Source organism: Vombatus ursinus, unplaced genomic scaffold (genome assembly GCF_900497805.2).
Source record: "Vombatus ursinus unplaced genomic scaffold, bare-nosed wombat genome assembly UNPS02004437.1, whole genome shotgun sequence".
Classification (NCBI taxonomy): Eukaryota; Metazoa; Chordata; class Mammalia; order Diprotodontia; family Vombatidae; genus Vombatus; species Vombatus ursinus.
In genome coordinates this window covers 301,816-314,271 of record NW_020944215.1, presented here as the reverse complement: position 1 = coordinate 314,271, position 12,456 = coordinate 301,816, and the positions used below count along the sequence as shown (strand labels likewise).

Genomic DNA, 12,456 nt, shown 5'->3' with positions numbered 1-12,456 from the left:
GGGGGGTGGGGTGGGGGCGCGGGAAGCAGCCTCACTATTGCCAAGACGCACAGCCGTTTGGATGCAGCAGCAGCCAGTCTCGGCCTCCCCCCTCCGCTCAGGATCTCCCCAGCTCAGTGCCAGATCCTGGTCCCCAGTGGGTGGGTAGGTAGTTGAGTGACTGAGTGAGTGACTGAGTCAGTGAGCGAGTGAGTCACGGAGTGCGTTGGTGACAATTCCCTCAGCTGACCCAGTGGAGCTTACACACGTTGCTAGTACCGTTGGCCCCCTCACGTGAACCGACAGGGCCAGAGGCCAGATAGACGGAAAGGTGGGCCTGCCAAAGTCTCCCTCCTAATTCCCTCCCACCCCCTGCCACTGGTCCCCTCATGCCCATCACTCAGATCCACTGAGGAACGCCTCCACACACACACACACACACACACACACACACACACACACACACACCCACCCCTTCCGTGGAAGCCTGGCAGGAATACTCAGGATTTTCCAGCTGGAAGGAACCTGTTGTCAGCCAAGCAGTCCAACATTTCCCCCTTCTCCATTTTACAGAGGAGGAAACTGAGTTCCAAAGAGGGAAAGGGACTTGCCCAAGGCCAGAAAAAGAAGTCTTAGCTTCACCCCAACAGCCTCACCCCCAGCCACTGCCCAAAAAGGTTCCCTCCGGAACACTTACCCTGTACCTCTATACAGATGAACCACCAGCCAACATCAATCAGCTAGCAGCTACAGCAGACTCTAGCTGGTGATCAATGAATTCAGATATTGACGTTTTACTAGATTGTCGGACAGGGTGAGGCGTGTGGTCGCGGGCCACAGAGCGCAGCCCAGCGATCGAGGGAGTGAGCAAACAGGTTGTCGCAGGGAACAAACCCACAACCTTGGTCTCTCTCTCTCCAGCCCTGAGCTCCAACTCCAGTGTGCAGAATTCTCCTTCCCTTGCCAGCGCTCTCTCTCTCTCTCTCTCTCTCTCTCACACACACACACACACACACACACACACACACACACACTCGGGGGCTGGGACCCAAAGCTGATTTTTTTTTTTAATAAAGCTCCTCCTTCATGTTCCTTTCTGCCACCCCCTCCATTTGAGATGAAATCAGGAAGAGAGAGAGGCAAAGATAAAGACAGTGGGAGCTGTGCTGCCTGGGGTCTCTGTGCTTATTTACATGAAAGCCCTATTTCCTTCCTTGTCCTCCAGGCCCCAGCATATTCCAGCTTTGGGCTTAACATAGCTCAGACTACACCCAATACATGGTTCCAGGGCCTGCCTTGGGCCCTGGCCCTCACCTGAAATTTCTGGGGTAGTCAGGGGAATTTCAAGTTCCCTAATATTGTCCATGGGTTCTTTGAGGTGGGGGAGGGCAGGGATCATCCTCAGGCTTCCCGGAGGATCCAAAAATGACACGTGGAATGAGCCTTGGCTTTGGCATTGAGAGCCCTTCACATTCTGGGTTAAGCCTACCTCTCCAGACTTATTCCACATTACTCCCGTTCCTTCATGCATTCTGCCTTCTAGCCAATCTGGCCTATTTGCAAAGTACTCCTTTACAGCATTCCACCTCCCACCTCCCAGATTTTCCACAAGCATCCCTGTTCCTAGAATTCACTCCCTCCTCACCTGGGCCCCAGAATCCAGAGTTTGCTTCAAGGCGGAGCCACTTTTTACAGGAAACCTGACCTGATCTCATTAATTATTAATGAATGCTCTTTCCTTATATTTTTCTGTAATCACTTATCAGTTTCAATGTTGGATACCCCAGTGGAACCTAAGCTCCATGAGGGCAGGGATTCTGCTTCATTTTGGTCTTTTTAGCCCTAGCGCCCAGCACACATGCACTTAAAACAAGTACTGGTTGCATTGAATTAAACTATGTTCCCATCCTGGCTCCCAATACCACCACTGTGTGAACAGGTCACTTACTGTCTCTGAGCTTTCATTTTCTCTTCTGTGAAATTCATGGGGGGGGCCCCCGCAAGTACGGGTCAACTCCATATGCAATGGGGGAAGTGAAAATGAACAGCAGTCCCTTCTCCAGCCCCCACCCCAGAGGTTGGGAAGGTCTTCTGGAGCAGCTCCTTCCTCCCCTCCCCCAGGCAAGATTAGGAGAGGGGAAGTTGTGGGCAAGAACGGGGCAGATCCAATGAGCCTTCCCTTGTCTAGGTCCCTTCTACCTCCAGGGTTCTATGATTGTGTAAGACCATCCCTCATGGAAATATGTGGCTCTAGGAAGAAACCAGAGTTGTAGAGTGGGGAAAGCCCCAGATTTGGTGCCAGCAAATCCCTGTTTTTACTTTACAGATTTTGTAATTCTGAGAAAGTCCCTACCGGTCTCTGGGCCTCAGTTTCCTCCTCTGAAAATAAGGGGCTTGGCCTAGATGACCTCCAAGGGACCTTCCAGCCAGCTTTAAAATCAAGTGTTACGAGCTGCCAGGCCTGGAGTTAGGAAGACCTGAGTTCTGACACTTACTAGCTGTGTGACCCTGGGCAAGTCACTTAACCTCTGTCTGCCTCAGTTTCCTCAGCTGTAAAATGAGCTGGAGAAGGAAATGGCAAACCACTCCAGTCTCTTTGTCAAGAAGACACCAAAAGGAGGGCAGCTAGGTGTTACAGTGGATAGAGCACCTGGATTCAGGAGGACCTGAGTTCAAATCTGCCCTCAGACACTTGACATTTACTAGCTGTGTGACCCTGGGCAAGTCACTTAACCCCATTGCCTAGCCAAACAAAAACAAAAACAAAACAAAACAGCAAAAGGGGTCCTGAAGAGTCGGGCAGCAAGAGGGATTGTTAAAAGGCTGGAGTTGGAAGCTAAAGTATCAAATCCCAGCTCTGCTAGCCAATTGACCTTAGCCAAGCACCTTCCCCACTCTGAGCCTCAGTTTCCTCCTCTGAACATGAGAAGGGGGTAGGGGTAGACCAGGTATCTTTTAAGATCCCTTCTAGGTCTAAAGCCTATGACCAGCTGAATCTCAGGTCTGTTCCAGAGCTAACCCTTAGGGTCATGATCATGATCTTCCCGCCCTCAGGGGCCTGCTTTCCATAGCTCCTGATCCTAGTCCAGAAACACAAAGACTTTAGAGGGCATCTAGACCAACTCCCCACCCATGTTACAGATAGGGAAACTGAGACTCATAGGGATCACACTGTTTGTGTGCAGCACTAGAATTAGTTCCCAGCCTCTCCTCAGTAGCTAGTTGAGGGCCAGCAGCAGTGACCTATCCACTCTCGATGGTCTGTGTGCTGTGGAGGACAAAAGGGAGGTGAGTCCCAGATTTACCCACTTGACTCACTGTGTAGCTTTGGAGTGGCCATTTCATTTCGGGAGAGTTTGCCCCATCTTGAAAATGGGTTATGGGGGAAATAATCCTCAGACTGCCAACTATAGGGGACTATAGTGGGACAAATAATTCCTAGGTTGGGTAGCAAAGATGATAAGATGAGGCACAGTGGATGCAAAGTCTTGAAAAAATGAAAAACTTAGGGATTGTTGCCATCATTCGAGGCCGTGGTTTGGTATGGTAAAAAGAGAACTTACAGCCCTCTGAGGCAGGAGGCTTGGGTTTGGGCAGTGCTCCTGATTCCCTCCCTGTGTGATCCCAGGCCACTTACTTCCCTTCTGGAGGGCACTAGTTCCTCCTCCAGCAAACGAGTGTGTAGGGGCACGGGTGCTCTAAGGGTCAGAGGCCTGGAATCAGTGGCCAGCCTCTGACACTTACTAGCTGGGTGACCCTGCAAGGCACTTCATCTCACTAGGCCTCAGCTTCCTCACCAATAAAATGAGAAGGGGTTGGAAGGCCTCTGAGGTCACTTCCAGCTCCAAATCTCTGAATCTCCGAGAGCCTGATTTGGTAAAAAGAAGAGTGAAAGTCTGGGCCCGATGTCCAGTTCTCCCATTTCCTAACAGGCTGACAAAAGACCCCTCCCATCCCTAGGCCTCAGTTTCCTCTCCGGTATAATGAAAGGGGTGTACTCTGTGGTTTCTGAGCTCCCTCCCGGCTCTGTCATTTTCTGTTCCAAGTTCTTCCCTGCTGTGTTTGCTAAGGTCTCCTCCAGCTCTGCCAGAATCTGTGCTAAAATTCTTCCAGGCTGGGATTTGGTGAAAGTGTTAAGTGAGGATCATTGGGTGTCACCCAGAGAGCCTTGGCCTCTCCTGCATCCCAGAAATCTTCAATGGCTCCAGGCTGGTTCTGGGAGACTTTATTCTCAGGCTACCTAGTAGGGGAGGGTCCCAGGTTGCAACAGCTGTGAGTGCCTGGGGCCCTGGCAGGAGAGATTGGGTGGGGTGCAGTTGTCAGGAGAGATCTCCCCAGCCCCCAGCTCCTCTCCCTCCCTGTAACACCCTTGGGGTTGTGGTTATGTGGCAACATCGATGCAGAAGGGCCATGAAGGAAGGGGCGGTACTGACAGTGATGGAAAAAAAAAGGGCCCTCCCCAGACCGTCTACTGAAAGCACCCAGAAAACAGCCCCTGGCCCAGCCTACCCTGAGCTGCTCTTCTCCCCTCAATGCCCTGCTGACCACAGCTGATCAGAGGAGTATAGATTTCACGTGCCAATCACCCTCATCTTACAGATGAGGAAGTTAGGGTCCGAGATTGAAAGGGACTTGTCCAAGCTCACACAGATAAAAAGGATCAAAGATGATTCAAGGAAGGGGAGAAAGAATCTGGAGTCTTTAATCATACCAAGTCAGAGCCAGAATGAGCCTCAGGGCAAGTCTGCCCCCCTCATTTTTCAAAAGAGGAAACTGAGGCCCCAAGGGAGGAAGTGGCTTCTCCTATTGTTAGTGCTCCCCCTTCATTCCCCTTCTTTCTTTTTCCTTTCTCCCTCTCCCCCCTCCCCCCCCCCCCCCCCCCCCCCCCCCCCCCCCCCGCCTCCTACCGATGGTACCGAAGTGGATAGAGGATGGTCCTGGACTCAGGAAGACCCAAGTTCAAATTTTACCTGTGTGACCTTGGACAAGTTACTTAACCTCTGTCTGCCTCAGTTTCCTTAACTGTAGAATGAAGATAATAACAGCACCTACTTTCCAGGGTAGTTGTGAGGATCAAATGAAATATTTGTAAAGTGCTTAGCACAGTGCCTGGCACATAGTAGGCCCTTAATTAATGTTTCCTTCCTGCCTGCTAATTATGAACACTGCATCTTAGCTTTGTTGTTGGAAGGTACCTCAGATAACTAATCCAATCCTCTCATTTTACAAAGGGGGAAACTGAGGCCCAGGGCAGGCAAGTGACTTGCCCAAGGTCACAGAGGCAGTAAGTGACAAAGATGAGCCTTTATATTCATTCTATATTTTCTTATCTGTGTCTATATGGTTTCCACCTGTGTGCAGAGGGTGGGCAGAGAGTTCCAGCCCTCTGGGCCCATCTTTATACCAGCCTATGGTTTCCCCCTTCAATTGAATATCAGTTCCTTCAGGGCAGGACCTGTTTCTTTTTTATCTTTGCAGCACCAGCACCAGGCACTGGGCCTAGCACACAACAAGCTTGTGAAATTGAATTCCCTGAGATAAGGAGTAAGGAGCAGTACTTGGATTTGAATCCAGGTCCTTGGACCCCAAAACTGGGCTCTCCACTCTAAGTTGGGATGTCTCCTGGTATATTTCTAAATTTGTAGATCTGTTAAGTCAGGGAGGTCCCACTAATGATGGAATTCCCATGCTGGGGAAGGGGTCATAACTTTGGGACCGGGCCCACTCAGAACTCACAGGGTGCCAGGGTGGGGGGCAGGAAAAGTGTTCATGGGCCCAGGCGCAGCTGGCCAGGCCTCAAGGCTTGGGTACTAGGGGAATCCTGCAGGAGGTCCCAGTCCAAGGGAAGAGAAGGTTCACCACAGACCAAGTCAATTCATTAGGTTTGGTTTTTTTTTAAGGAGATGGGGTAATGTGTGACCATGACCCAACAGGATATTAAGTCAGATTCCCTTTTACTGAAGGGGCACTTTGTTAAAAAGAGACCAACATTATCTCCGCCTTCCAGCCCCTCCCAACCAGCCTCCTAGAAACTGGTGTGTTCACTCGGAGCTCAGTTCTTCAATTAACTCTTTCTCCATCCTCCCCGGGGCCCCTCCCTCCCTGTCTGTACTTTCCTGAAAGCTCCTCCCTGCACAATGTGTATGGCTTCCTTTAACAGACTCCCCCCCCCCCACCCCCACCCCCGCTCCTCCCTGCCCAGGCAGGTCCTCCCTTCCTCCCTTCCCCCACCAAAGCCCCTCTTAGAAAGGTAGGGCAGGGCCCTCTCCTCATTCAGCCCCCCTGGGCCTGCACTTGCAGGCCCCAAGCTTGCTTGTTCACTGCACCCCTGCCTTCTCCCCCGGAGGAAAGGGGCCCCCTCAGGGCCACTTCCTGCTCTTGGCCTTTCAGAAGTTCCCCCTTGTGGTGACTGTCCCCCCTCCAGGTCAGGGAGAGCTGACAGAGGCGGGGCTTCAGAGGCTAGGCCCTCCCAAGTGAACCTCCTCAGGGTTAGCAGAGGGCAAGGGACTTGACCATGGTCACACAGGGTGTGTGTGTGTGTGTGTGTGTGTGTGTGTGTGTGTGTGTGTGTGTGACAGTGTATAAGAGAGAGTGTGTGTGTGTGTGTGTGTGTGTGTATGTGTGTGTGACAGTGTATAAGAGAGAGTGTGTGTGTGTGTGTGTGTGTGTGTGTGTGTGTGTGTGTGAGATACAGGAAAGGAAAGGTCCTGGCTTCCTGGGTCTTGTACCTCATAAGTCCATCCTCAGGTCCTCGGGTCCCCTTTGTCAGCCCTGCCCCCTCTACGTCACTGGGAAAGGGAGAGGAGGGGTTTGGTGCAGATTAAGTGCTTAATCAACGTGTAATGCATTCAATTGTGTCCTCTAGGCCTCTCTCATTAACACAAGTGGAATCAGATTCAGATGACCTTGGTGTCTCCTTGGAAGGCACAGGCCTAGTTAGATGGAGACCAGGAAAATAGCAGTGTTGGGAGGGGGAGGGAGGACCCAAGAATTTGAAGTTCCATCAAGAGCATTTTCTGGGTGATAAAGCCTAAGGTGGTCAGGCGGTAGAGTGGAGAGGATATTGGGGAATCAACGAGGCTAACCTCAAATTCAAGTTGAAACATTTACAAGCTGTGTGGCTACGGGCACATTCTTTCACCTTTCTGTGTCTCAGCCTCCTCAGCCATGAGATGGAGTTGGCCTCAATGGCCTCTAAAGTCCCTTATGGCTCTAAATTTATGACCCTACGGTCCTATGAGTCACTCATCCTGCAGCTGCCAAATTGGCAGGGAGCCCCTGGGGCTCTGGCAACACTTTCCAAGGACCCTGGGCTCCCCTGGAAGGCAGTGGAGTGTGTGTGACTAGGAGCACCTTTGGGTGGCTGCTAGCCTGGGGGAGCAGGGAAAAGACTGGTAGGAGTGATGAAGGTAGGAACCTCTTCTTCCACAGCAAAGAGCTGGATCCTTCCAAGAAGCAGTAGCTGCTTGTCCTCCAAGGAATACTGTTCTAGACTCCCAGGTATCACCAGGTGGCACGTACCCAAGAGGTGATGGATGGAGGAACCTCTCCAAGTTTGTCCGGTCTCCCAAGCCTTGTCAAACCTGATGACACCAACCCGTTTCTGGAGATTTATGTGGGTACAAATGATACTGCCAGAAGGAAGCTAGAAAATATTGTTAGGGATGAAGAAGACTGGGGCAAGAAGTAACTGAAGACCTATGGGGCACAGGTGGTGTTTTCATCACTGCTGCTGATCAAAGGAAAGGGCTTTGGAAGAGAAAGGAAGATCAGGGGGATGAATTGTTGATTACAAACCTGGTATGTGTGAATGGAATTTGGCTTTCTGGACCATTACTTCAAATACAGTGGAGGAATGCTGGATTCTTGGCAAGGGATAAAGGCTGATAAAGTAGGTGGACATATACATATGTAGGTGCATGCAAACACACATCTATGTGCATATATGTATGTACGGTGTCTTGAAAATCTCACCAAAAGGGATTTAAGGTGAAAGGGGAAGGGAGAAAACTGCCTCTGTATCTACCAAGACAGATACCAAAGAAAAGATCTACAAATGTCGGAAGGGGAATGGCAGCGGAGACATGGAAGTACATAGGAGAGAAAAGCCAAGAAAGGAGCCTAGCGATACAGATGCACGATGTGTAACAAGGTGAACCAGTTATCCTAATGCTAGGTCTTGGGGACAGCGAGGTGGTGCTACAGTGGATAGAGTACTAGGCCTGGAGTCAGGAAGACCTGAGTTCAAATTCTACCTCAAACCAGCTCTGTCTGCCTCAGTTTCCTGAGGGATAATATGGGGATAATAATAGCACTTACCTCCCAAGGTTGTGAGGATCAAATGAGATAATAATTATAACATCCTTAGCACAGTGTCTGGCACATAGTAGGCACTCTATAAGTGTTAGCTAGTAACATTATGGCAGTTAGGTGACATAACAGCTAGAATGCCAGACCTAGAGTCAGGAAGACTCCTCTTTCTGAGTTCAAGTCTGACCTCTGATACTTACTAGCTGTGTGACCCTGGGCAAGTCACTTCACCCTGTTTGCCTCAGTTTCCTTATCTGTCAAATGGGCTGGAGAAGTCAATGGCAAGCCACTCTAATATCTTTGTCAAGAAAACCCCAAATGGGGTCAAGGAGAGTCAGACATGACTGAAATGACTCGTGAGGAAATTCAAGGCTAGGATATAGGTGAAAAAGCATGCTGGAGAGATGTGACTGAAGACCAAAACAGAAGTCACAGAATTCCAGGGTTGGAAGGAACTTCAGGTGGCATTTAGAGCTAAAACGGACTTAAGAGACTTGTGTTGTTCAATGCCCTCTCATCTTATGGGGGAAACTGAGGCTAGGGAGTTGAAGTGATTTGCCCAGAGTCCCTCAGGCAGTAATCAGAAGCAGGATTTGAACCCTGGTGTTATGACTCTAAGATCAGTGCTCTTCTCTCATACCACTGTGGGTGCTTCCCCTACAAAAGTATACCTGATCATCTTGGTTTTGCCTCTAGCGAAAAGGGACTTGGAACTATTTCCTGAGACAGCCCTTGGCAGACCGCTAGGTTGGGGCCTAAATCTCTCTCCCTGCACCCCATCCCTCCCCCATTTTGTTCCTGGTTCTGCCCTCTGGGGCCAAGGAGAACAAGTCTGATCTCTCTTCCACATGACAGGCCTTCTAATATTTAAAGACAGTTCCTGTAGTTCCCTCCCTATGCTTTGTTCTCTCAAGTTCCTTCAGCTGACCCTCACCTGAAACGGTCTCCAAGCACTTTAAAATCCAGCTTATTCTCTACACAATCATCAGCGCCCTCCCTAAACTACAGCTCCCAAAGCTTACTATGAGACTCCAGCTGTGAGGGCAGAGGACAGCTGGCCAATGGCCTCCTGCCTTCTACCCAGTCTTCCTCTCTTCATGTAGGCCAAGATCGATTTGGCTTTCTGGGCTGCTGTAGCACTCCTGTGCTACACGTATGCACACACTTAAGTGTGCAGCAAAACCCCATAGCTCTTTTCCAAATGCCCTGCTGCCTAGTCACATCTCCTCCATCTTGAACATAAAAATGGATAGTTTTGAACCCAACTGTAAGACTTTACATTTATGGCTACTGAATTCCATCCCTCTCACCTGTCAAGTTCTTTTGAGAGCCGGAATGCTACCCGGTATGTTAACTGTTCCTTCCAGCCTGGTGTCATCGGCAAACCTAATAGACTTTTATTCAAGTCATTGATAAAAATGGTAATTAGCACAAGACCTACTCTGCATATACCCCCAAGGAGATCAAAGACAGAACATCTACAAGAAAAACTTCCCAGTAGCACATTTGTCATGGTAGTTAAAAAACTGGAAACACAGTGGGTGTCCATCCATTGATGGCTGAAGCAATTGTGGTATAGGAATATAATGTAACACTCTTGTGTTCTAAGAAATGACAAATTGAGGAATTTAAAGAAAACTGGAAGACTTATATGAACTGATACATAGCGAACAGGATAACAATATAGGCAGTAACAACAACGTTAATGTGAACAACAATCAAAAAAGTCAAAACCGAAAGCTGTAACATTATAATGACCCAGGTTGGCCCTGCTGAAGAAATATGAGCAATCATTTCCCTCCCTTCTTTGCAAAGGCGGGGGAGGTAATACAGTGGATAGAGCACTGGGCCTAGAGTCAGGAAGTTCTAAGTTCAAATCCTGCCTCCGACACTCACTAGCTGTGTGACCCTAGGCAAGTCATTGTACCTCTCTCAGCCTCGGTTTCCTCATCTGTAAAATGGAAAGAAATAATAGCACCTGCCTCCCGGGGTTGTTGCAAGGATCCAACAAGGCTATTTGTCTTTGCAAACCTTAGATAGCTACATAAATGCTAGCTATTACTATAGAACATTTCATATGTCAGGCTTGGCTAATGTGTTGGTTGCTTTTGTGGAGGGCAGCTAGGTGGTGCATTGTTTAAGGCACCGGGCCTGGCATCAGGAAAACCTGATTTCAAATGTGGCTTCAGACACTTACTAGCTGTGTGACCCTGGACAAGTCACTTCACCCTGTTTGCTTCAGTTTCCCCATCTTGTAAAATGGGCTAGAGAAGGAAATGGCAAACTACTCCAGTATCTTTGCCAAGAAAACCCCAAATGGGGTCACGAGGAGTTGGACACAACTGAACAACAAGTTTTGCTAAACTGTTCTCTCTCTCTTTGGTTCTTTGTTATACAGGAAGGGAGAGGAGGAACATATTGGGAAATAAAGGTGATATAAAGAAAAAGATGTCAACAGAAATTCAAATTTGAAAAAAGGCACTGATAAAAATTTTTTTTTTAGGCAATTAGGGTTAAGTGACTTGCCCAGGGTCACACAGCTAGTAAGTGTCAAGTGTTTGATCTGAGGCCACATTTGAACTCAGGTCCTCCTGACTTCAGGGCCAGAGCACTATCCACTTCGCCATCTAACTGCCCCAATACAACTTTATTTTTTTTAAGTAGGATAGGACTAGCACAGATCCCTGGGGCACTCCATTGGAGACCTCCTTCCAAGGTGATATTGTGCCATTGACATTCCAATCCACCCAACTGTACTGTCATCTACTGTCATTTCTTCACTTTGTCCACTAGAATAGCATGAGACTTTGTCTGATGCTGTGCTAAAATCTAAGTAAATTATTCCTACATTGTTACCCTCATCTACCAGTCTAGTTAGTAAACCTGTCCAAAAAGGAAATAAAGTTAGTCTGGCCTGACATGCTCCTGATGAAGCCATGGCTGGCTCTTCGGGATCACTGATTCCTTTTCTAGATGGTCATTCACCATCCCGTTAGTAATATAATCAAGAAAAAGAGTTCTAAAACTTTCTATATGTTTCATGGCCCCCTCTGGCCATCAAACCAGTGAAGCCTATGGACCCCTTTTTAGAATAATGACTCTAAATGCATCAAATACATCACAAAGGAAGCCAATTCTATTGAAATGTAGTGATCAGAATATTTTTACAAAAATATATTCATGGAGCCCAGGCTAAGAACCCTTGTTCTAGAGTTTGGCAAGGAATCACAAAATTTGGAGTTGGAAGGGACCTCAAAGGCCATCTTGTTCAATTCATCCACCAAAGAAATCTCCCCTACAACATCCTAGGACAAGTGATCAGTCATTCTTGTTGACTTAGAGTTTGCAGCTTCTATCCTCTTCCATTTGGTGAAAATAGGAACAACATTTCAGGAAGGATCAGTTATAGTTGTTGTTCAGCCATTTTTTAGTCATGTCCAACTCTCTGTGACCCCATTTGGGGTTTTCTTAGCAGAGATACTGGAAGGTTTGCCATTTCCTTCTCCAGCTCGTTTGAGAGATAAGGAAACTGAGGCAAACAGGGTGAAGTGACTTGCCCAGGGTCACACAGCTAGTAAGTGTCTGAGGCCCGATTTGAACTCAAGGAGGAAAGGAGTCTTTCTGACTCCAGGCCTGGAGCACTATCCACTACAACGCCACCTAGCTATCGGGAAGGATAGCAACCTACTAAAGAGTATCCAGAGGACAAGAGCCAGAAATCCTCTACAATTTCCCCAACAAGTGACCATCCAGCCTCTGCTTGGAGACCTCCAGAGACATGGAACTCACTGCCTTATGAGGCAGACGATTCCCCTTTGGGACACTGCCAGTGGAATCTCAGACCTAAATTCTAGATGCTTTTGCCTCCCTGAAAGAACAGACAGGATTCATTCTTTGATTTAAGGGTAGTGTAACCCTCATTGTTCTTAGGCAAACATCATCTGCCAAGTAGGGAAAATGGGCACAATTCTCCAGCGCCGTTTCTGGCACCTAGTAGGTGCTTTATAAATCACGTTGAATTAAATTGAATCGAATGACAGATGCCAAAAAAATCCTGGGGGCCACATTAGCCAGGTATGCAAGCACCTGGGCTCATGCCAGCCCCTCCCCCAAGTTTGCTCCTCCAAGCAAGCATTTGATGATGGAACACCGTTTAAATCCAGGTGA

The 12,456-nt window shown here is 48.6% G+C and overlaps 1 protein-coding gene across 2 annotated transcripts in view; it reads right to left on the bottom strand.

Moving 5' to 3' along the window:
- Nucleotides 1-12,456, bottom strand: part of ELF4 (E74 like ETS transcription factor 4) — a 63,242-nt gene that overhangs the window by 26,201 nt on the left and 24,585 nt on the right. The window contains exon 1 of one of the 2 annotated variants that reach the window (XM_027836189.1): nt 677-944. The exons of the other annotated variant lie outside the window; for it this stretch is intronic. The gene's annotated coding sequence lies outside the window, so the exon portion shown is untranslated. Of the gene's footprint in view, nt 1-676; nt 945-12,456 lie in introns of those variants that run through there. 2 annotated transcript variants of the gene reach the window in all.